Consider the following 22,742-nt stretch of genomic DNA (forward strand, 5'->3'; position numbering starts at 1 on the left):
CTAAAACATGGCCATATAGCCCCAAAAAATCCTACAACAACCCAAGGATATCTTTACTATATAACAACCAAGTAGCAACAGTAAGAACAGACCACGAAACAACAGACTGGTTCTAGACTGGGAAAGGAGTACAGCGGGGCTGTATACTCTCACCCTACCTATTCAACTTGTATGCAGAGCACATCCTACATTGTGTGGGGTTTGATGAATCCAAGGCTGGAGTTTAAACTACTGGAAGAAACATTAACAACCTTAGATATGCAGATGATACCACTTTGATGGCTGAAAGTGAGGAGGAGCTGAGGAACCTTACAATAGAGGTGAAAGTGCAAAAGCTGGGTTGCAGTTAAACATAAAAAACAAGATTATAGCAACCAGACCGATTGATAACTATCAAAGGGCCTGGGGCTGTTAGGGGAAGGGCCTGAGGCTGTTAGGAATGGTGGGAGTTGAAGTCCAAAACAGGTGGACGGCCCAAGTTTGCCCATGCCTGGTCTTCACATAAATACACAATAACCCATATTCAGGGTTGTTGTAGGGTTTTTTTTTGGGCTATATGGCAGAGGCATTCTCTCTTGACGTTTTGCCTGTATCTATGACAAGCATCCTCAGAGGTTATGAGGTGACCTCTGAGGATGCTTGCCATAGATGCAGGCAAAACGTCAGGAGAAAATGCCTCTAGAACATGGCCATATAGCCCCCAAAAACCTACAACAACCCAGTGATTCTGGCCATGAAAGCCTTCGACAATACATCCCATACTCACTCTGGATCTAACGCTGGAAGACACACTGAGACTTCCAGTATTTGAAGTTTCTAGCCCTTAAGCCAATACAGTTACATTTTCCCCTTTCCCCGATACAGAGGCTCAAGTTAGTTTACAAAATATTAAAACGAATACTGATTGAAATGCAAAAAAAGAAGGAAGGGGAGGAGGGGAAAAGAGGAATGAATTCTTAGACTCGTATGCCTCTGAGAGACTGCGAGAGCATGTCCCTTCCATCATAAAGGACATGTGCCTATTTTTAAACCATTCAAAATTAGCACACTATATGAGATTGTGCCAGTGTATCAGGAAGTCTATTAAATTCTGACAGCCCATGAAAGGAAGCCAAATCTTGGCTTTCTGTCTTTTAAAAAAAATATCAAATTGGAACAGACTTGGCTCCCCCTTTTTTAATGAATGAACTGGCAATTTAATTTATGATTCATGTAAAATATCAACCAGTTGCCTCCATATTGTTAGACATATGTATTGCATTTGGATGTTGCTTATGAATATGTCAAATTTTTAAAATAAATTGTAGATACGTGAAAGGGTATTGTGCTCCGCTCATAATTATTTTGAGTCCAGAACATAGAATCATAGAGTTGGAAGAGACCTCGTGGTCTGTCCAGTCCAACCCCCTGCAGAGAAATCGAATTCAAAGCACACCCAACAGATGGCCACCCAGCCTCTGTTTAAAAGTCACCAAAGAAAGAGCCTCTGTGGTGCTAAGCGTATTTCAGTCAAGTCCAATGCAGAAGACAATAACATTGCACCCAGGCAAGAGGAAAAAGGCAGAAAAACTTTACTCTTATCAGCAGACTTAAAACATAAACTTGCAATGTTACAAACAGTGCAACAAACTTACATGGTCTTTGTAAGCAATACAGAATAAGGCTTCTTCTTCATAATCCAAATGAGAGAGCAGTAGAAATGGTTGAGCAAAATGCCTGAGCAAAGACTCCTCAGAGCAAAAGCTGAACTGTATTCTAAAAACCATAGTTATACCCCACCGTGTGTGGTCCAAACTTACTAGTTGACCTATGTTAGCAGCTGCACATAATGATTAACAGCATAAGATTTTATTTAACACACACACACACATACTTGATCCGATTACAACTTACTGTAACAGCCTCCACAAGGATATTTTTTTCCTGTTCTTCTCAATTAATACCAATAGAACTGTCTTGTGGATAAGGTAGCATTTTCTATACTTCTTTGAATCTTTTGACTGCCGAGAACAAAGAATAAAGGAAAAGTAGTATTATGGTAAATTTTGTACTACATCATGACAATTCCAGTACCTATTGACCTCCAATAGCCAGATGACTGTATTGATCTATACATATTTTTTTTAAAAAAATAATCCCCATCAAAAAAGCTATTTTTCAAAGGTAATGGATCTTGCTCACTCAAGACACAGTGTCCTCCCAAAATACTATGGATTGCAGTAAGGATACCTCATAACTATATATTATAACTCACAAACCACATTTTAGATTGCAGCTGATCTCGTAGAGGAAAGGAAAGGTAAAAGGGGGATGCAGTTGCTCCCATAGCCCTTGATAATCCCAAAAGTCCTGTGACCCTGGACCTTGTGGGTCTTGGCTCTATGATACCACTGTAGAAAAATATAGGAAACTGCTATGTACTAATAGGAAGCACCAAAGAAACCATATGCATGTATAAGGGGCTTGCAAGGAGTCTGAAATTTAATTGAGGCATATTTAGGAAAAGGTGAAGAATGGCAAATCGTCAGGGAAGAGTATAAACAAATTTAGGGAGAGAAGATGTCAAGAGCTCAAGCTCAAAATGAGCTTAAACTTGCAAGGGAGGCTAAAAATAATGAAAAGAAGTCCAAATCCTGGTTGTTGAGAGCACATGTGGTGTAGTAGTTGGGGTATGGCACTGGAAACTAGGAATCAGTCCTTGCTCTGCCATGGAAACCTACTGAGAAACATCGGGCAAGTCACACTCTCTCACCCTCAGAAGAAGGCACAGGATTTGCCTTAATGTCACCATAAGTCAGAAATGACGTGAAGGCACACAACAATGAAACAAAAATGGTTATTGAAAGTGATAAGGAGCTTTCAACTCTTTTACTAACTTCTCCAACTGTATTCATGGACTACAGCTGAAAACCTCTGATTTACTCAGTGATTGCTAATTATCTTTGGGTTTCTGGAATCCTATTTTGATTATTTCCCCCTCCTTTTATTCTCCAAACGTCATAATCACGCAGACTCCAGCCAACAACCTCTTTGTGCTGATACAGCAGATTGTGCCCTAGACTTCCTTTTGAATCACTTTGGGAACAAAATGGGGGGGGGGGGGGAACGACTTTGCTCTGCAGCAGCGAAGGAGGGGGAGCGGCTTGAGACACGTGCCTCTTTGTCCTCTCTGGAACTCATCTAGAATCTCAATGATGAATAAGCCACTTCATTTAACTGACTAAAAATAGGCACATGATTCTTAGACATTATTTAATTTACAGGGCCCAACTGACACATTTCTCAGTTTTACTGCCTTCCCTTCTCATATTAGAATTAAAATATGAGCACATGTAAAGAGACAAGGGGCTATTTGAAGACTTGTTTAATATGGTGGTTGTTACACATTCTTCTCCTCTAGGTAGACCTCCCACGTTGCCTTGGGTTTAGAAATGGCCCAGGATAAAATGCTGCTTGAAGTGAAGAGGCAAGATATCACTCCATCTTCTGTGTACAAAAAGCTAAATACTAAGGACACTGGCCCACTTTTCCTAATTGGAGAGCCAACCCTCATTTGGGGTTGAAGAGACTTTTGGGGCATGTCCATTGTTTTGCAACTGATGCATAAGAACAGTGACCAGGAACCACTTTGACCAGGAATCACTTTGACCAGGGACTACCCCTCAACATTAGTACCAAAAGGGTTATGAATCAGTTTTTGGTCAACTTTAGATTTGGTTTTGATATTTGGGGTGCTGATTCAGAAAATTGCATTGGATAGACCACAGCAGCTCTAATTTCTGATACAAAACATATGCCATCTAGTAGTTGCCACCTGCTCACTCACAAAAACCATATTTAATAATCTAGAGCTGATGTGGTAGTAGGACTCTTTCGTGGGTAGTCGGCCACTCCCCACCCGACATCTCTGTTGCCTCAGCACTATAAGATAGTTTCATGAGACCAGTCAATCTGGTTGCTGCATGGTTTCGAGGCAACAGTGTAGTAATGGTGAAGTCATGGACCATATTTTTGTTTTTGTGGACCACTGGTGGCCTATGGACCACAGTTTGGGAACTACTGCATAAGAAGACAAATAAAGCAGGGCTGCAAAATGACTAACCTGAGGTAATTGCACTTTGAGATGATAGGACTCACTGAAAAAGACAAAAATGTTTGGTAAAGGCAAGAGAAAAAGGGGAAGACCACATTCCAAACATATTGACTCCATCAAGAAAGCCAGTGTCCTCATCTTAGGTGATGATAATGATCATTATGATGATGATTGTTTATATAGCCAGGACTCAATGAGGTCTCTCATTCATCATTATAGTTATGAATTCTCATTTATATAGTTTTCATTTAGGGCAGTGGCAAAAGCAGAAATAGGTCTTCATGTGCTTATTGATATTTGTATATTATTCTTCAAACAATTTTTGTTTCACTGTTTTATAAGAAGCCCAGTGCATTTTGACCCTTATATTAATGACCTCTTTTATTGTCCAGCATATGGAGAGGGATTTTCAACAGATCCAGAAATTTCTGCTGTTAGACAGAATTTGTAGTCCCCGAGGAAGACCAATTGATGATATAAGGGACAAAAAGCATTGGGCTTTTTATAAAGCATGATAACAAAAATGTGTTTAAAGAATAAAATTCAGCCATCGGTAAGCATATTGAGACCTGTTTCTTTTTTTACCTGCGGATCCTTTCCAGTGCCAGACTGTAATTTGATTTAGGGCAACCCTATGAATCCAAGACATCTTGTTATTAAAATGTAACATAATTCCAGACTAAGCCCCTGTGTGAGTATGTTATGGGGATGGGAAATATTATTCTATCATTGAGATATCATTAAGGGGAAAAGACATCTGGGTAAACTGTCTTCTGTTTCGGTGTCCTGGATTTGGGGTGTGGTGGGGGGTCTCAATCTGTTTTTGAAGAGTCTCCCAAATTCAGGAGGAGTTTTTGATCTGGAAAGCTGAAAGATTCGTTTTCTATCCAGCTCATTATTGGGGGGGGGGGGGTTCCCAGACTTCCGTTCCCATCATTTTGTCCTTATAGCCTTCATTAAGACCTGGATTAAAAGCATCAGAGTTCCTTTCCCTTCTGTCTGTAGAGGAGACAGGTTTAATGCTTAGTTAAAGCTACTTCTACTCTAGAGGAGACAGGCGCTGCAGGTACACACTCTCTCCCTGCATCATGCAGCTTTCCAAGGCATTTCAAAGGGGCTTCCCTACTTCCCAAGGAAGGAGCTATCCTACCCTGGAGTTCCTTTAAAAAGCCCTCTCTTTCCTCTTGATTTGCAGCCCTGGAGTGGTGCCCCCCCCCCATGCTTTTCCTTCTAGCAGCTACCTCCCTCCCGCACTCCACTTGTAATGGGTTTTCCACAGCCACTGTTCTGTTGCGGCTGAAAAAAACTTGGAGGCTGAGGCCTAGCCATAATGGCCAACCAAACAAGCTGGACCAGCCAGATTAACCGAAGAGAACCGCCAAAATGAATCAGTGCACAAGTCTAAAAGGCATGTCTATTGCAGTCGAATAAAACACCTCTAACAAAGAAAACAATTCAAAATACAAGATGATTAAACACTGTTAAAAAAATTCTAAAGGCTTTAGAATAACAAGGATGTTTAAAATTGAGATTTAAAAACAACAACAAAAGGAGCCATTCCAGGGTTATTGGGCAACAAGCGAAAAAGGATGAAGAAGAGGAGCCCTGTAGCAGAGTGAGAATGGCTTCACATCTACCCCATGCTTATAGTAACAAACATAGGCCACAGCTCCGAGGATATTCAGAGGTCAAACAGAGAAATCCAACCTTGAAATGAAAACATTAGTTTGCTTCATTAACATCCACTTTATTTTAAATTTTGTTGAGGCTGTAAGTTATGTCTTCCCCACTCTGCCCTAAAGCCATGGTTGGTAGTGGAGTAATCCTCCATCTATTTCCTTAGTAAAAAGTTAAAACGTTGCCTGAGGACTTATGCTGAGCAATTCCACATGTAATCATTTTATATACGTCTATGTATAGAGGCCAAGATGAAGTATTTTGGCCACATCATGTGAAAAAAAGGAAAGCTTAGAGAAGACAATTATACTGGGGAAAATGGAAGGAAAAAGGAAGAGGGGCCAACCAAGGGCAAGATGGATGGATGGCATCCTTGAAGTGACTGGACTGACCTTGAAGGAGGTGGTGACGGCCGACAGGGAGCTCTGGTGTGGGCTGGTCCATGAGGTCACGAAGAGTCAGAAACAACTGAATGAATGAACAACAACAACATGTATTTGAATACATAGCTCCAGGACAAGTTAGGGAGCGAGTTTGCATAAGGTTGTGTTCCTTTCAAAAAAGAAATTTAGTAAAGAGTTTTTATTTTGTTTTCGTCATCAAAGTTCTAGAAACAATCTGAAACTTTAGCAAAGAAACGATGTAGGACTGAGAGCATATTCAGGGGTAGCGGTTTTCGCCATACAGCGGAACACAGCTACTAAAGAATGGTAACTTTATTTTGGCCAACCAAAATGAAAAAAAAACCCACTTTGTGCAGTTTTTTGAAGTTTCACTGGCTTCATCAGACAAAAAGTTTTAAAAACAATACAGAAGAAAGTAAAAGTGAAGATGTTCTGAGTGGTAAGGTAAAGGTTTCCCCTTGACATCAACTCTAGTCAAGTCCAGCTCTGAGGGGTGGTGCTCATCTCCATTTCTAAGGCAAAGAGACTGGTTGCCCATAGATGCCTCCTAGGTCACACGGCCAGCATGACTGCATAGGCGGTACCTATTGATCTACTCAGATTTGCATGTTTTCAAACTGCTAGATTGACAGAAGCTGGGTTTACCATTTGTAGCTCACCCCTTCTTGTGGATTTGAACTGCTGACCTTCTGGTCAGCAAGTGTTGTATGTCAGCCTGTTCAGTCTGTGATTGTGTCTGATGGTCATTATGAGAATGATGTTCCTGAAGATGATGATGGGTCTGGGGATGAGGGTTTGCTTGGGCCTGAGTTAAGATCAGAAGATAGGCCTGAGCTGCCTCGGGAAGATTCACAAGATCACATTCTTGGGAGAGGCCCTTCACCGCTTTTCTCAGAACAATTGTCTGAAGATGATTTGTCAGGTGCAGAAGTTAATGAGAGAGGAGATAATGAAAGCTTGGCCAGAAAGCAAAGTTTTAGGAAACAGAAGCAAAGTCTTCAGAGACTGAGACAATCAGTTCAGCTACAGCAAAAGAGAGATAACAAGTCTTTATCTGGTGGGAAGGTCAAGAAAAATGCTTTCCTTTCAGTTTTAAGATCTGAAAAATCTTTACAATGATTCATGGGAGAGAGATGCCTCAGTCGTTATAACACGTTGTTATTTATCACAGTCTTCAAGTGCTCTGAGTTTCATGTACCAAGTTTTTGCCAAGCTTAAGATTTGTCTAAGAGATTTTCCTACTGTCTTGTGTCATGGATTCAAGTGGCCAGTTTCATGGATTCTATGTAATCGCAGATCTTGTTTTCCTTTGAAGCTTATCGACAATTTCATATATTCTTCATTAACCTGCTTGCTGATTTTACCAAGCTAATGCGGTGTTTAAGGTCAGAGTGCTAGTGTACAACAGCAAGTTCTGCAGCTTAGTGGTTTAACCAGTTGCACCACCATGGCTCTTCTCTGAGTGGTAGTCCTGTATTTTATGGTAGATAATATTGTAGGAGAAGGTACACTTTAGAATTTGTGAGAAATATCCATCCCCGAAGGAGCCATTCAGGGAGCTTGGAAAACCTCTGATAACAGAGGACTAAAAATTAAATTCTCTTCCCATTATTTCTGCAAAACCAATTAATTATCAAGCTCCCCTGCTCCCCAATTCAGGCTATTTGAATTTTTCAGACTTGAAAATTTAACATGTCAAGTCTTAGGAATGCAAGAACACATGACTTTGAGTTGAATAAATCAAAAATTGAGGCACAGCTGTGTACAGATGATGAACATTTGATAGGTAAGATGTATAAACTTTCATTAAAAATTAAATTGGAAAAGGATCAAGCTAAAGATTGTATGATAAAACATGCTCAGAATTTTAGGCATATTACACAGATGGAACAATGGGGGAAATGTCACAGGGATTGGAATTAACTATGCTATGTTCTTAAGGAGAATTTTTATAAGATGAAGTATTGTTGGTATTTGACACCAGAAGAATTTGCCAAAATACATAGAGATGTTTCCAATCTCTGCTGGAAGTGTGAGAAACAGATTGGCAGATCTTTTTTATCCTGTGTGGTGGACTTGTAGGATTGCCAAAAATAAAATAAAACCTGGACTCAAATGCGTAGTATGATACAAAAAAATGTTGAAAGTCTATGTGTAATTGAAACCTGAACTGATTTTGCTGAGTTTTGTAGATGATCAGATGGAGAAGATAAGAAATGAGTATGAAATAGGACCACTGTGATGAGGTCCATATAATCTGCTTTGAATTTAAATATATGGCAGTGTGGACTCAGATATCCCAGTTCAAAACATATCTTGTGGGATTTTCTGCTTGATATTCTGGGTTATATGGCTGTGTGGAAGGGCTCTTAGTAGATCACAAACACACTATTGAACATTAGTCAACAGTGTGATGTGGCAGATAAAAAGCCAATGTGTCTCAATAGGAGTATAGTATCAAGATCAGGGGAGTCAGTCCTGCTCCATTCTGCTTTGGTCAGACTGACTTGAGCAAAGCAGATTCTGGGCACCACAAGAAGGATATTGACAAGCTAGAACATGTCCAGAGAAGGGAGACCAAAATTATCAAAGTTTTGGCATCCAAGCCCTATGAAGAGTGGTTGAGGGAGCTAGGTATGTTTAGCTTGGAGAAAAGAAGATTGAGATATAGCTCTTACTGAGATACAGCTCATCTTCTTTAGGTGGAACCTCTGTTTTCAACATCATGTTTAAATATTTTAAAGACTGCCACATTGAGGAGGGGGGCAATCTAGTTTTCTGCTGATCTGTGGACTAGGTCATGGAGCAATTAATTCAAATTGCAGGAAAAAAAAGATTCCACCTAAACATTACGAAGAACCACCTGACGGTAAGAGCAGTTTGGCAGTGGAATATGCTGCCTCCAAGTGTGGTGGAGTCTCCTTTTTTGAAGGTTTTCAAGCAAAGACTGGATGGCCATCTGTCAGGGATGCTTTGATTGTTCCTGCATGGCAAGGGGTTGGACTGGTTGGTCTCTACCAACTCTATGATTCTTTGACTCAATTTTCAAGAAAAGAGATTTAATTTTAGGAGGAACTTTTTACTGATCTGTTAGACAATGGTTATGAGCACTCTCCTTGGTGGTCTTTAAGGAGAGTTTGGGTGGACATCTTTCAGGAGTAGCTGTGCATTTCTGCACTGTATGGCTTAGGACCAGATGGCCTTTGTGGCCCTTGGCAACTCGGGATTCTATGTTTCTATCTCGCCACCATTCACCATTCAGTATTCCTTACCGTTGGCACTGCCTGAATATCAAACAAAAAGTGGGCGCTAGAAACAATATCATAGGAAAGCTGACTGGCACAACCTGGGGATCACAACCAGATACAGTGAAGACATCTGCCATTGCGCTTTGCTACTCTACTGCTGAGTATGCATGCCCAGTGTGGAACACATCTCACCATGCTATAACAGTGGATGTGCTGCTCAATGAGACATGCCACATTATCATGGGGTGTTTGTTCCCTACACCTCTGGAGAAATTACACTGTTTAGCCAGTATTGCACCACCTGACATCCACCGGGAAGTAGCAACCAATAGTAAAAGGACCAAGGCAGTGACATCTCCGGCCCATTCCCTGTTTGGATATCAGCCAGCATGCCAATGACTTAAATCAAGAAATAGTTTTCTAAGATCTACAGAGACACTCTCTGGAACACCTCAGCAAGGGAGAGTCCAAAAGTGGCAGGCTAAAACCCAGAACCTCAATCAATGGCTGAAACCAAATGAGAGACTCCCTCCTGGGCAACTTGGAAGGTGCTGAACAGACTGCGCTCTGGCACCACAAGATGCAGAGCCAACCTTAAGAAATGGGGCTACAAAGTGGAATCCATGACATGCGAGTGTGGAGAAGAGCAAATCAAAGACCATCTATTACAATGCAGTCTGAGTCCTGCCACATGCACAATGGAGGACCTTCTTATAGCAACACCAGAGGCACTCCAAGTAACCAGCTACTGATCAAAGGACATTTGCCAAAACACCAAGTTTGCAAACTTTGAGTTTTTTGGTTTTTTTTAAAAAATACAATACAACCGTTTGGTTCACCCCTGACACGATAAATAAATAAACTGTTGACCATCTTGACTAGGCTGCTGGGAGTATCAGTTTGATGACATCAGGAAGAATTAATGTTCCTGCCACTGAGATAATGAAATGCTGCATCCAAATAGTACATGATGGACCTTTTCGACCAAAGTAATGGAGAGAACAGGTTAACAGAGACCATGACATTTTCACTTGCAGTGAAGGATTGTGGTTCTGAAGTGCTAAATCCACTTTCAATTTGAGGAGTTTTTTCAGTTGTATAACCCTACCCCCCAAATGGGCTCAGCACTGCAGGTGGCTCCTTTAAAGTCTGGACTAAAGTCCAAAGCAGATTTCCCTTGCCAATGACACCAAAGGCCTTGGTCTCCGTAGCTCCCTGACTAATGAGGCTCTTTTCAAATATTCATGGTCTTCTTTTTACAATTTACAAAGTTCACACAGAATCAGACCGGCAAAGAAAATGCCAGCAAAATTTCTATGCTCCCCAGGACCTCAACTTCCTTGCAAGTCTTAATAAAAATAGCAGGCTCATGCTGTGCAAGATGCTTTTTAGAAAGCGGTGTCATCTAGGACCTTCCTTTGTGAAACTTTAATATGTGTACCTTTAACATTGGTTGTGTTAAAATAAAGTATGAGCCAGGAAAAGCCTTTGCTACAAATTAGTATTTTGGAAAGCTTGAAATTTTTACTCTTAAGTTACACTTCCCTGTTGAGTAGCCTAAAAAAGTAAATTTGCCAAACTGGCAAAATATTGACTAGAATCATGTAGCAGCTACTTAGTTAAATATACCAAGTACTTAGGATACTTTGGACAAGGGTTGTGTGCTTATGATCATGGTAGTAGTGTCACAGTAATGACAGTATGGAGCAATTACCTAGATTTCCACATCAATAGCCATTTTGTATTTGCTATCACTATGAGCCCCAAATGGTGCAGCAGGTTAAACTGCTGAGCTGCTGAACTTGGTGGTTTGAATTTGGGGAGCAGGGTGAGTTCCCACTGTTAGCCACAGCTTCTGCCAACCTAGCAGTTGGAAAACATGCAAATGTGAGTAGATCAATAGGTTCCGCTTCTGTGGAAAGGTAACGGTGTTCCAAGCAGTCATGCCAGCCACATGACCTTGGAGGCATTTACGGACAATGCTGCCTCTTCGGTTTAGAAATGGAGATGAGCACCAACCCCCAGTCGGACATGACTAGACTTAATGTCAAGGGGAAAACCTTTACCTTTACCTATCACTACTTAGTTACAATTTATACTTTTGTCATGATCATAATTCCTGTCCCCTTTTTTCTGCAGGGTAAGAGGAGGGCTATTCTGTTGGCCACCAGAGAACAACCGAATGACATTATTATGAGGTTTGAAGTTAGGAGAAGTTACTTAGTTAAGTATATTTATTTAAGTAGATGGTAGAGGATTCATGAAAAAAGTGCCTGTTGATGGAGTTTACTGCACAGTGTCACAGATGTCACATAGTCTAATGGTGCTTGATTCATTTTTGTATCGTCTCTTTTCATTAATTTTTTTTAAAAACGTATTAATAAATCCAATATTGCTGTTATTCCTTTGTTCTTCACTGTATGATAATCTCCTTCTGCTACAATTCCATTATTGCGAAGCTTAGGAAGGACGTGTGGGAACACTAAAAATGCACAACTACACAACTGCACAATAAAACAAAGAAAAATTAAACTGATCTTGAGAATTGGTATCGACAAAGTGCAAGCATTGTGCAAATGTGCCAAGATTGGAAAGAGATTGTCCCAATAATAGGATGTTTGTGTTTGCTTAAACAATGCAATCGTGACAAGGCAACAGGCTGGTGAGTGGGTGCTTGACAATTGCTCTCGTTTTTCAATCTCCTACAGAGATATGACCTGGCTCTTTTGTTTATAAGGAGCATGAAAAAGCAAACAATACTTAAAAATCACCGTCAGGAAGAAACTGAAGAAAACACTATATTTAATTGCATTACTCTTCCTTTTGCAACCTTAAGCTAAGCAGCAGTGGGTTTTGTGCATCCGTTTAAAAAAATTAATAGACCTACACAGAGCAATCCCTGTAATGACTAGATAATGTGACATGGAACATTGCCACTTTGCAAATTAGGCAGAGTCATTAAAGGTGATGTAGGAATAAGTTCACAATGGGAGCATTATTACCTGTGATTCTCACAAAAGACAAAAAGGCAGTTTTAAAGAACAAGATGTACTTGGCAGACTAATTAATATGACTAATGTTTTCTAAACCATACCAATAGTGTTTGTAGATCTTCACTTCAAAACATTTGTTGTGGTTGTGCTTCCTAGTAGAAAATCACAAATGGGTGTCTGTTCACATGAAAATTTATTTCTTTAGAAAGAAGACTGAATTATTTCAAATATATTCTATTCAAATCAGTATGAACAGAATCCAACAGAAATAAAAAAAATCATGGAATTACTGAAATGGAAGAGATTAGAAGGATGATATAATCCAGCCCCCAGTCACACAAGGACCTACAAACTCTAGTGCACACAACTTGATGAAACATTTGCAACCCTATGTTTTGTAAAAACAAAAAAATGAGGTTTGGTTTGGAGAGGCTTGAGGGAACCATTTGGATCTTTGATGATGATTTTGATGGCTCTAGCAGAGTGGTAAATGGAGTGAAGATGGTGGGATCCATTGTGCTTCTGGAGTTTTGATACAGAGGGAAGGGGAAACTAAAAGAAGTCAGACATGTATTCTAGATTTTAGTAGAGCCGACTTCAGAAAATATAGGGAAATGTTGAGCGTGCCCTGGAGTGTGGCGGAGGATCCTTCTTTGGAGGCCTTTAAGCAGAGGCTGGATGGCCATCTGTTGGGAGTGTTTTGAATGTGATTTTCCTGCTTTTTGGCAGGGGTTGGACTGGATGGCCCATGAGGTCTCTTCTAACTCTATGATTCTATGATCCCATGGATAGGACTGTGTTGATGAGAAGGGAATTAATGATGGATAGGAGTTTCTTAAAAGTGAGATACTAAAGACATAAATGCAAACAGTGCCAATGAGGAGAGAAAAAACAGAAGTCTAAAGAAACCAGAATGGATGTCCAAAGATCTTTCAACTAAGCTCAAACTTAAAAGGGACATGTACAAGAAATAGAAAGGAAGGGAAACAATCAAAGAGGAATTCAAACAAAATAACAAGCTTGCCAGAGAGATTAAAACACTAAAAAGAAACTATTTGGTTATATCAGTAGAAAAGGGAAGAAAAATGAAATGATAGGGCCTCTGTGTGGAGAAGGGAGGAGGGAGCAGGCTTGTTTTCTGCTGCCCTGCGGAACAATGGTTTCAAACTACAGGAAAGGCGATTCCACCTGAATACGAGGAAGAACTTCCTAACTGAAAGGAGAGCTGGTCAGCAGTGGAACTCTCTGCCCTGGAGTGTGGTGAAGGCTCCTTCATTTGGAAGCTTTTAAACAGAAACTGGATGGCCATCTGTCAGGGATGCTCTGAATGCAATATTCCTGCTTCTTGGCAGGAGGTTGGATTGGATGGCCCACGAGGTGTCTTCCAACTCTATGATTCTATGATTCTTCTCCATGTTGAGCACTACTCAACAGTGTAGTGTACTGAACTATCGCCCAGATGACCATCTCATTGCTTGCCCCCTGACAGTGGAAAGACCAATTAGAAGAAATCTGATAGCTAAATGAGGTATTGGAATTTAAAATGCAATTAAAGACCAATCTTTTCCGGCAGGCCTATCCAGTCAACTTTGAATCATGGGCTTTGATTTGAATTCTATTATGTAGCTGTATTTGCTATAAGTTTTCATAGGGAAGGACCATAGGGAAGGCTGAGCGACGGAAGATAGATGCTTGTGAACTGGGTGTTGGAGGAAAGTTCTGAGAGTGCTTTGGACCTCCAGAAGATCAAATCAGTCCATACTTCAGGAAATAAAGCCAGACTGCTCATTGGAGGGAAGGATAGTAGAGGCAAAGATGAAGTACTTTGGCCACATCATGAGAAGAAAGGAAAGCTTGGAGAAGAGAGTGATACTGGGGAAAATGGAAGGAAAAAGGAAGAGGGGCCGGCCAAGGGCAAGATGGATGGAGTGACTGGCATGACCTTGAAGGACCTGGGGGTGATGACGGCCAACAGAGAGCTCTGGCGTGGGCTGGTCCATGAGGTCACAAAGAGTCAGAAACAACTGATCAAATGAACAACAACAACTACACACACACACACACACACACACATATTGAGAGAGGGAGGGAGGGAGAAAGTTATTTATTTATGAAATTTTATATTGTATTTTTATGTTCATTTGTTTTTCAATTTGATGTACCCCACCATGGACCGTCAGAAAAGGCAGGTAATAAATAAAAAGTGTTAGTATTATTATTACTCATTCAGTTGCCCCTTTTTTTGAGGCCAGATCTACAGTTCAGGTTGTATATTCATCATCTGAAATGCCTGGGTCTGGCAATGTTCCTTATTTTGACATTTTCTCCCCAGATTTTGGAATAGAATACATTACAGGGAGCCATATGTAAAATGGCATAAAATACCATCTGTGCACAAGTGACCGCTCCCTCCTTGTTATTCCTATAGTTGCTACACATAGTTACTACCAAATCTAATGATGCTGCTGCACCCTGGGACCCAAATTGAGGGAAAGGTGTGATGCAAGTTAAATAAATAAATAACTATAAGTGCATCTATTTCTAATCTCGGTTGCATGCTAAGTTTACTCTAGAGTCTTTAGTGAAAAACTTCATCAAAAGCCAGAGGAAGAAAATCATTAAATGAAGCCTTTCCTATTGATCTAGTGCTCAAGTGAGAAGAAACCATCACTCTTTGTACGCCTGGCAATACCTGCTTTTTCAAGCGGAGTTTATAAATATCATCTCATATTTTGTCATGGGCATTTTCATAGGCGCCTAGGTAGTCGTTTTTCCTGCTTTTTTCACAGTTTGGATAATTATACACTGCACTGAACAAAGTCATTTGAAATGTGTTGATGGCACAGAAATAGCAGTTTGTTTCTAATAGGGTGCTTGCAACAGGGAGAGGGAGAAGAAGAGAAGGGGGAAAGCCAATAATAGCTGTAAGACGGCTGGGCTTCAAGTGGTGCTGACCTTTCAGTCAGATGTAGTGGAAATAGTTAGCACAGAGATATTTCTACGGAAGGTACCTGGTGCTTCCTGCAATTTCCAGAAATGGTCTCTTAGGACCTCATCACATTGAGGTCCACAGAGCAGGCAGTAGCAGGAGGATTTGCCAGGCAGCATAATAATAATATGATATAATAAGTTTATTTTTATACCGCGCCACCATCTCCCCAAAGGGACTCAGGGCGGCTTACAAGGGGCAAGCCCGAAAATACAGATTAAAATAAAATAAATATTTTATTTCACAATAAAATAAATCAACAACAAACATCAGAAAAACATTACAATCATGGTACACATTTTAAAAACAGTATAATGGCTGAAATATTAAGTGCTGAGTGCAGAGGGATCAAGGAATATGCAACTGTTCCTAGATAAAGCCAAGGGAAAGTGCAAGATTTGCTTCAAATTCAATTGAAGTCAGAGCTGGCAGGGTAATGTCCATTAGGCATTTACAATAACATGATTACAGGTGGGATGGCCAACTAAAGTGCAAAGAACTATGATGAGATCAATCCAATTCTCTGGTGAACTGCGTAATCAAATGCACAGTGGAACGTCCAAGTTTTTAAGTCCTTGCCGAAAATGGACTGGATAGATGCCAATCTGATCTCCTTAGGTAGAGAGTTCCAGAGCCGAGGGGCCACCACCACCACCGAGAAAACCCTCTCCCTCGTTCCCACCAGCCACATTTGAGATGGCTGTGAAACGAGAGTAGAGCCTCCCCAGATGATCTTAAAGTATGTACTGGTTTGTAAGAGAAAATGTGAAGCAGCAGAGGAATCCGCTTGGTTTCCCCCCACACTTGCCCCGTTCTTGTCTATGAGAAGACAGGAAACCTCCAATGTTCTCTGGACAGTGTCCTATGACACTTTTAGGACTCTAGAAGTAGTCCTGCGTCATCTGATGGGCTCCAGCTGGCTCTGCTCTCCCAGCATTCTGGAAGCATCCTAGGAGGTTGAAAAACCTCAATGTGATGTGGTTCTGAGTTGCCTCTGCAAATACCTTCAGCTGTCAACCCTTGTGCTTCAGAAGGGAGCAACCTGAGGCTTCTTGGATTATTGGGGGAGTGGGAGAAGTGAAAGATAGAAGTGGATCCTTCAAGCAGAGTAATCAATTCACTAGGCAGAAGATGAGCAGTTAAAGTAAGGAAAGGGACAAAATGTTACCAGGAGTGTTGGATCTCATTTAGATAAGCTCTAAGTAAACTTCATCGTATTCTGCAACTGTCCTCCTTTGTAGCAGGGATAGTACTGATTACTCCCCTGTTATCTGACAGCTGCTTTTCAAAGATCCTAGTTTCTACCTCCTCTCTAGGGAGCTCTTCCTGCCTTTCCCCCACTTGTTGACAACAATTATAGCAAACTGAATTCAAAGAGTAAAAGTGCAGGAGCGAGAGGAGAAGAAAGAGCAGACTATCTCCCTTCTTAGAGTGCTTCCACACAGGGCTTAAACCTATGATAAAGTGGGTTAAAGAAACCCACTTCTTTGTGGGCTTAAGTTCTCATGCCCAAAGGAAAACCCAGGCTTTCCTGGGAGAGGGGCTTTTCCCCATGCCTACACGGTAACTACCATGCTAGAATGGGGCCACCCCAACACCCCCCCCCCCAAAAAGGCCTTAAAATTTTTTAAAAAACCTTACCAGGTTGCCATGAGACTGCTTTGGCAGCCCTCCTGGTGCATCATTACTCCTGTCAGATAACAGAGGAGTAATCAGTACAATTCCTGCTACAAGTCCGTTCCCCCCCGCCTCCTGGCACATCATTTTTATACACCAGGAGGGCTGCCAGAGCAGCCTCATGGTGATCCGGTAATTTAAAAAATAAAATAAGGCTTTGGGGGGGGGGAGTGGGCGCCTTCTTGCATCTTTGGGACAAGAGGGGTGAGAGGACTGACCCGTGGGAGTACCAAAGGCTCCTTCTTTGGAAGCTTTTAAACAGAGGCTGGATGTTGGGGTGCTTTGAATGCAGCCTTCCTGCTTTTTGGCAGGGGGTTGGACTGGATGGCCCATGAGGTCTCTTCCAACTCTATGATTCTATGATTCTACCCAGGAGTCAGTTCCCACAGGAATCATACTCCATTAGACCTTGGCCTTTCAGGAAGGCCCAGACCCAATGGAGTATCTAATTAATTTGGGACAAATCTGAAGCATTGTTTGGACACCTCAGGTAAAAGTCCGACAGGGCAAAAGTAAACTTTCAGTTTCTGTACTGTCCTTCATTAATAACTTTTGTCACTCTATTCTGCTTTGGTCAGACCTCACCTAGAATATTGCAACCAGTTCTGGGCAGCAGAATTCAAGAAGGAATGTGTTCAGAGAAGGATGACCAAACAATCAAAGGTTTGCAAGTCAAGCCCTATGAGGAATGGCTTAAGGAGCTGGGCATGTTTAGCTCAGAGAACAGAAGGTTGAAGGGTGACATGATAGACAGGTTAAAATATTTGAAAGGATGTCACATTAAAGAAGAGGCAAGCTTCTTTTCTGCTGCTCTAGAGACTAGTATACAATAGAGCAGGGGTCCCCAAACTTTTTGAACAGAGGGCCAGGTCACAGTCTCTCAAACTGTTGGAGGGCCGGATTATAATTTGAAAAAAAACATGAATGAATTCCTATGCACACCACACATATCTTATCTGTAGTGCAAAAAACCCACAACCCCCCCCCCCAAACCCACACTTCTATATAAATAAAAATGTAATGTTCGTTTGTGGGATAACAGAACTCAAAAACCACTGGATGAATTGACACCAATTTTGGACACAAGACACCTAACAATCCCATGTATGTTCTTCACTCAAAAAATTGATTTTATCATTTGGGAGTTGTAGTTGCTGGGATTGCTCTCAACCTCCATACCCCGCGGGCTGGATAAATGCCCTCGGGGGGCCGCATCCAGCCCGCGGGCCTTAGTTTGGGGACCCCTGCAATAGAGCAATGGATTCAAATTGCAGGAAAAAAGATTCCACCAAAAAATTAAAAATATCTTCCTGATGGTAAAGAGCTGTTTGACTATAGAATTTGCTGCTTCAGAACACAATGGAACCCCCTTCTCTGGAGGTTTTTAAGCAGAGGCTGGGTGGCCATCTGTCAGGGATGCTTTGAGTGTGTATTCCTGCATGTCAGGGTTCTCTTCCAATTCCATGATTTCCAGAAGTAAAGACAGCAGCAACCAAGACTATATCTCCCACAGATATATTCACATTCTAAAACAAAATGAAAATAAGACTGATATCAGGGTGAGAAATATGTGTATTTCCAGATTCTGCAGGCCTGTGATTCACAGCATTCCAGAGGTTGGAAGGCCATCTATCTGGAGTTCTTTGATGGTGTCTTCCCTCATGGCAGGGGGTTGGACTGGATGGCCCTTCTGGCCTCCTACAATTCTCTTATTCTAATGTTGCCTGGCCACATGCACCCCTATTTTTATCTGTGAAATGTAGGGGGCATGAGATATTCTCCACTGTATACCAGTGTCCCTTCATTTTAAAAGCAGCTAGACAGCAGTGGATTAATTGGAGCTCCCTTGTCCAAAGTGGGACACTTGGAAGATATATATTGTCAAGGAGACTCACAACGATCCAATGATTCTAGCCATGAAAGCCTTCAACAATACATAATTCATAGTGGGTTGCTGTAGGTTTTTCAGGCTGTATGGCCATGTTCTAGAAGCATTCCCTCCTGACGTTTCACCTGCATCTATGGCAGGCATCCTCAGAGGTTATTATGTTACACTTTCTCTCAACCTTCAAACTGCTAATAGGATAATATGTGTTGTTGTGTGTCTTCAAGTCATTTCCAACATATTCACAACCCTATAACAAAACTGTCTAAGGGTTTTCTTGGCAGCTTCCTTCGAGGTTGAGAGAATGTGACTTACCTAAGGTAAAGTGGGTTTCCATAAATGAACAAGGATTTTAAACCTGGTCTCCAGAGTTATAGGGTGCATCAGTACAGAGGAATTAATGCATTTTGACACCACTTTCACTGCTATAGTTCAGTGCTATAGAATCATGGACCCTGTCATCCCATAATTAAAGAGGAGTCAAACTGCATTAATTCTACCCTATAGATCCATCCACAGTTCTGTGTTCAAATCACTAACACCACAGTGGCTCTCGGAGTAATATGGAACTATAACAATCATGACATATTTGTGAGAGTCTTTTCATTTTATGAAAAACCGTGATCTCTATTGAGTCTTTATGTGGATTACATCCAACATTTCAGCCTTTCTTCTCTTATTTCCTGTATGGCAAGATAATTCTGAAGCGAGATTGCAGGAGCTCAAGAGCTAAGCCTTTTGAGGACACACATGTGCAAACGGCAACCGAAACCAGGTTGATATTTAAACAAAAAGCACTCAGGAGATGAATAAAGACTGACAGGGTTGTGTCACTGTGGCAACAACTTCTTATGATTAGCAGGATCAAATGCAGAGAGTGCATCGTGAAAATAATGAGTTTCTAATCAAGAGATACGTGCACCATTTCCCCCAACTTTATCTCTCACACTGAAGAAGGGCTTGGATTTCCACAAACCCAGAGAGATTTCAAAGAAAAGTACACAACGGACATATAAAATCAGCAGTGGGCATGCAAAATCTTATCTTATGAAGGCTGTTTCGTTTCCAGATGGGCTAGTAAGATTTTCAGTAAGGGCTGTTATATTTACACTATATATTATATATATCCCATTTCAAACATTTCCTGTTTGACACAACATCCCAAACTCAATTTGTCTAGCACCCCATGAAGTCAGATGGGTTTGTCAAGTGATTGGAAGCTTAGAGTTGTGAATCCATTCACAATACACTGTTACAGCACAATGATTCCACTTTAAATGGCATGCTCCTATCCTATGACATTCTGGTATTTGTAGTATATGGAAAAGCATTTAGAATTCTCAATAGGGAGTTTCAGTTATTTACCAAACAACAAAACCCAGGATTCCATAGGACATAGCAGTTAAAATGGAACGAAAGCCTTATATTTATGTAGTGTGAAAGGACCCACATATGCGGATCTTGGGTGCATCTATACCAGGTATGGGCAAACCCAGACCCAGGGGTCGGATGCGGCCCCTTGGCTCTTTTCTCAGGCCTTCCTCTCTCTCACCATCCTATCCTTCCTTCCTTCTCTCTTTCCTTCCCCCTTCTCTCCCTCCATTCCTTCTTTACCTCCCTCTTTCTTTCTCTCTCCCTCCTTCCTTTCCTTCTACCTTTTCATCCTTCCTTCCATCTTTCCTCCCACCTTCTCTCTCTCTCTCTCTCTCCCTTCCTTCCTTCCTTCCTTCCTTCCTTTGTATTTTCCTCCTTGTGTATGCTGGGAGAGGAGATGGTAGAGAGGGAACATGAGAATCATGTTTCAAGATTTAAAAGGGTGTCCCATTGAGGAGGAGGGGGGGGGGACTGACTTTCTGCTGCTCTAGAGACCAGGGCACAAGGGAGCAATAGTTTCAAATGGCAGGGGAAAAGATTCAACTGAAAAGATTAGGAAGAACTTCCTGAGAGTAAAAGTTGTCAAAGAGTGGCATAGGCTGCCTTGGAGTGTGGTGGAGTCTCCTTCTCTGGCAGCTTTTCTACCGAAGCTATCCATCGAGAGCGCTTTGATTGTTCCTTCTTGCTTGGTAGGGCACTGGACTGGATGGCTCTTGGGGGTCTCTTCCAGCTCTAGGATTCTAAGATTCTATATCAGGAGTAGGCAATGCAGGGTCTAATGTATACACTTTTTCTCTCTCATCCACCATCCCATCCTGACCAAGACAAAACCTTTTGGGATCCAAACATTTCCTGTCTTTGCTTCACTTTCTGCTTCCAAAAGAGAAAAGGAAGGGGAGGAAAGGGCAGGGAGGGTGCCTTCTGGCCTGCTCATCCAGCTCCAGCCCCCCATGTGGCCCCCCAGGTTAGAAAGTTTGCCCATCCCTGATCTATACTGTAGAATTAATACAGCTTGAGACCACTTTACCTTCCATGGCTCAATGCTATGGAAATATAGGTGTTGCATTTTTATAAGTTTCTGTCACATTATTTTAATTAAGCATTAAATCTATTCTTAAACTTTACCCATAGTAGGCCCTCTGCTTTCACTGGATTTAGAGGCCCAGGTCCCATGCAAAAACTGTGAATTAAAAAACACAAATTTTATTTACCTGGGAGAACACTTCTCTAGGAATTTCTAGGTCCTCCAGTACATACTGATGGAAATTGGTCACAGAATCAAATTGGAGAACCTCAAGATTCCTTGAAACACCATACTAATCAAACCCACAAATAATTAAGTCTGCAAAGGTTAGATCTACAAATATGGAGAGTGGATTGTATACGTTTTTAAAAGAAAGCAATGTTAAGGAGCAGGATTCTCCTCCTCTCCCCACTCCTCCTAAAAGCTGAAATAGTGAAATTGCTCTAATTTTTTTTAAAAAAATTAAGGAATAGCTGTAGTATAAGAAGGCAGGTTTACGAGAGTATGTGAAGTACTATTTCAGAATTATGAATTTGTGCAATTGCACGACTGAAGAAACATCAGATACTCAAACAGCTCTGTATCTGTGGGTTGTAGGTTTTTCCGGGCTATATGGCCATGTTCTGGAGGCAATTTTTCTCCTGACGTTTCGCCTGCATCTATGGCAAGCATCCTCAGAGGTAATGAGGTCTGTTGGGACTAGGAAAAATGAGTTTATATATCTGTGGAATGACCAGGGTGAGACAAAGGACTTTTGTTTGCTGGGGCTAGCTGTGAACAAAAGTCCTTTGTCTCACCCTGGTCATTCCACAGATATATAAACCCATTTTTCCTAGTCCCAACAGACCTCATTACCTCTGAGGATGCTTGCCATAGATGCAAGCATCCGTCAGGAGAAAAATTGCCTCCAGAACATGGCCATATAGCCCGGAAAAACCTACAACAACCCATGGATTCCGGCCATGAAAGCCTTCGACAATACACAGCTCTGTATCTATCATCAATAGGGCAACTGTAGTGAAATAGCTTTGTCCATGCAAGTCCTAAAATAACGAGTTTTATTATACAAGCTTTTCAGCATCAGATTAGAACTTCACACTGTTTGGTTTTATGGGTGCGTAAAGCAGCTCTATGAAACCCATCCTCTGGTGAAAAGAAAAGACAAAATGTAATACTTTAATCATAGAGCAGGAACAGCCTTCAAACAAACCCTTTCAACATTTGCTAACTACTGATGTAACTGTAAATAATCATTTTGCCTTTACACACTATTGACACAGCTGCTGTCCTTTATGTTTTGGCCTTTGCGATTGCAATTTAAATATGAAAAGAATGTTCTTTAGCTCTTTCATTTGGTAAAAAAACCCTCATAACCTCA

The sequence above is a fragment of the Anolis sagrei genome, chromosome 1 (assembly GCF_037176765.1).
Source record: "Anolis sagrei isolate rAnoSag1 chromosome 1, rAnoSag1.mat, whole genome shotgun sequence".
Lineage (NCBI taxonomy): Eukaryota > Metazoa > Chordata > Lepidosauria > Squamata > Dactyloidae > Anolis > Anolis sagrei.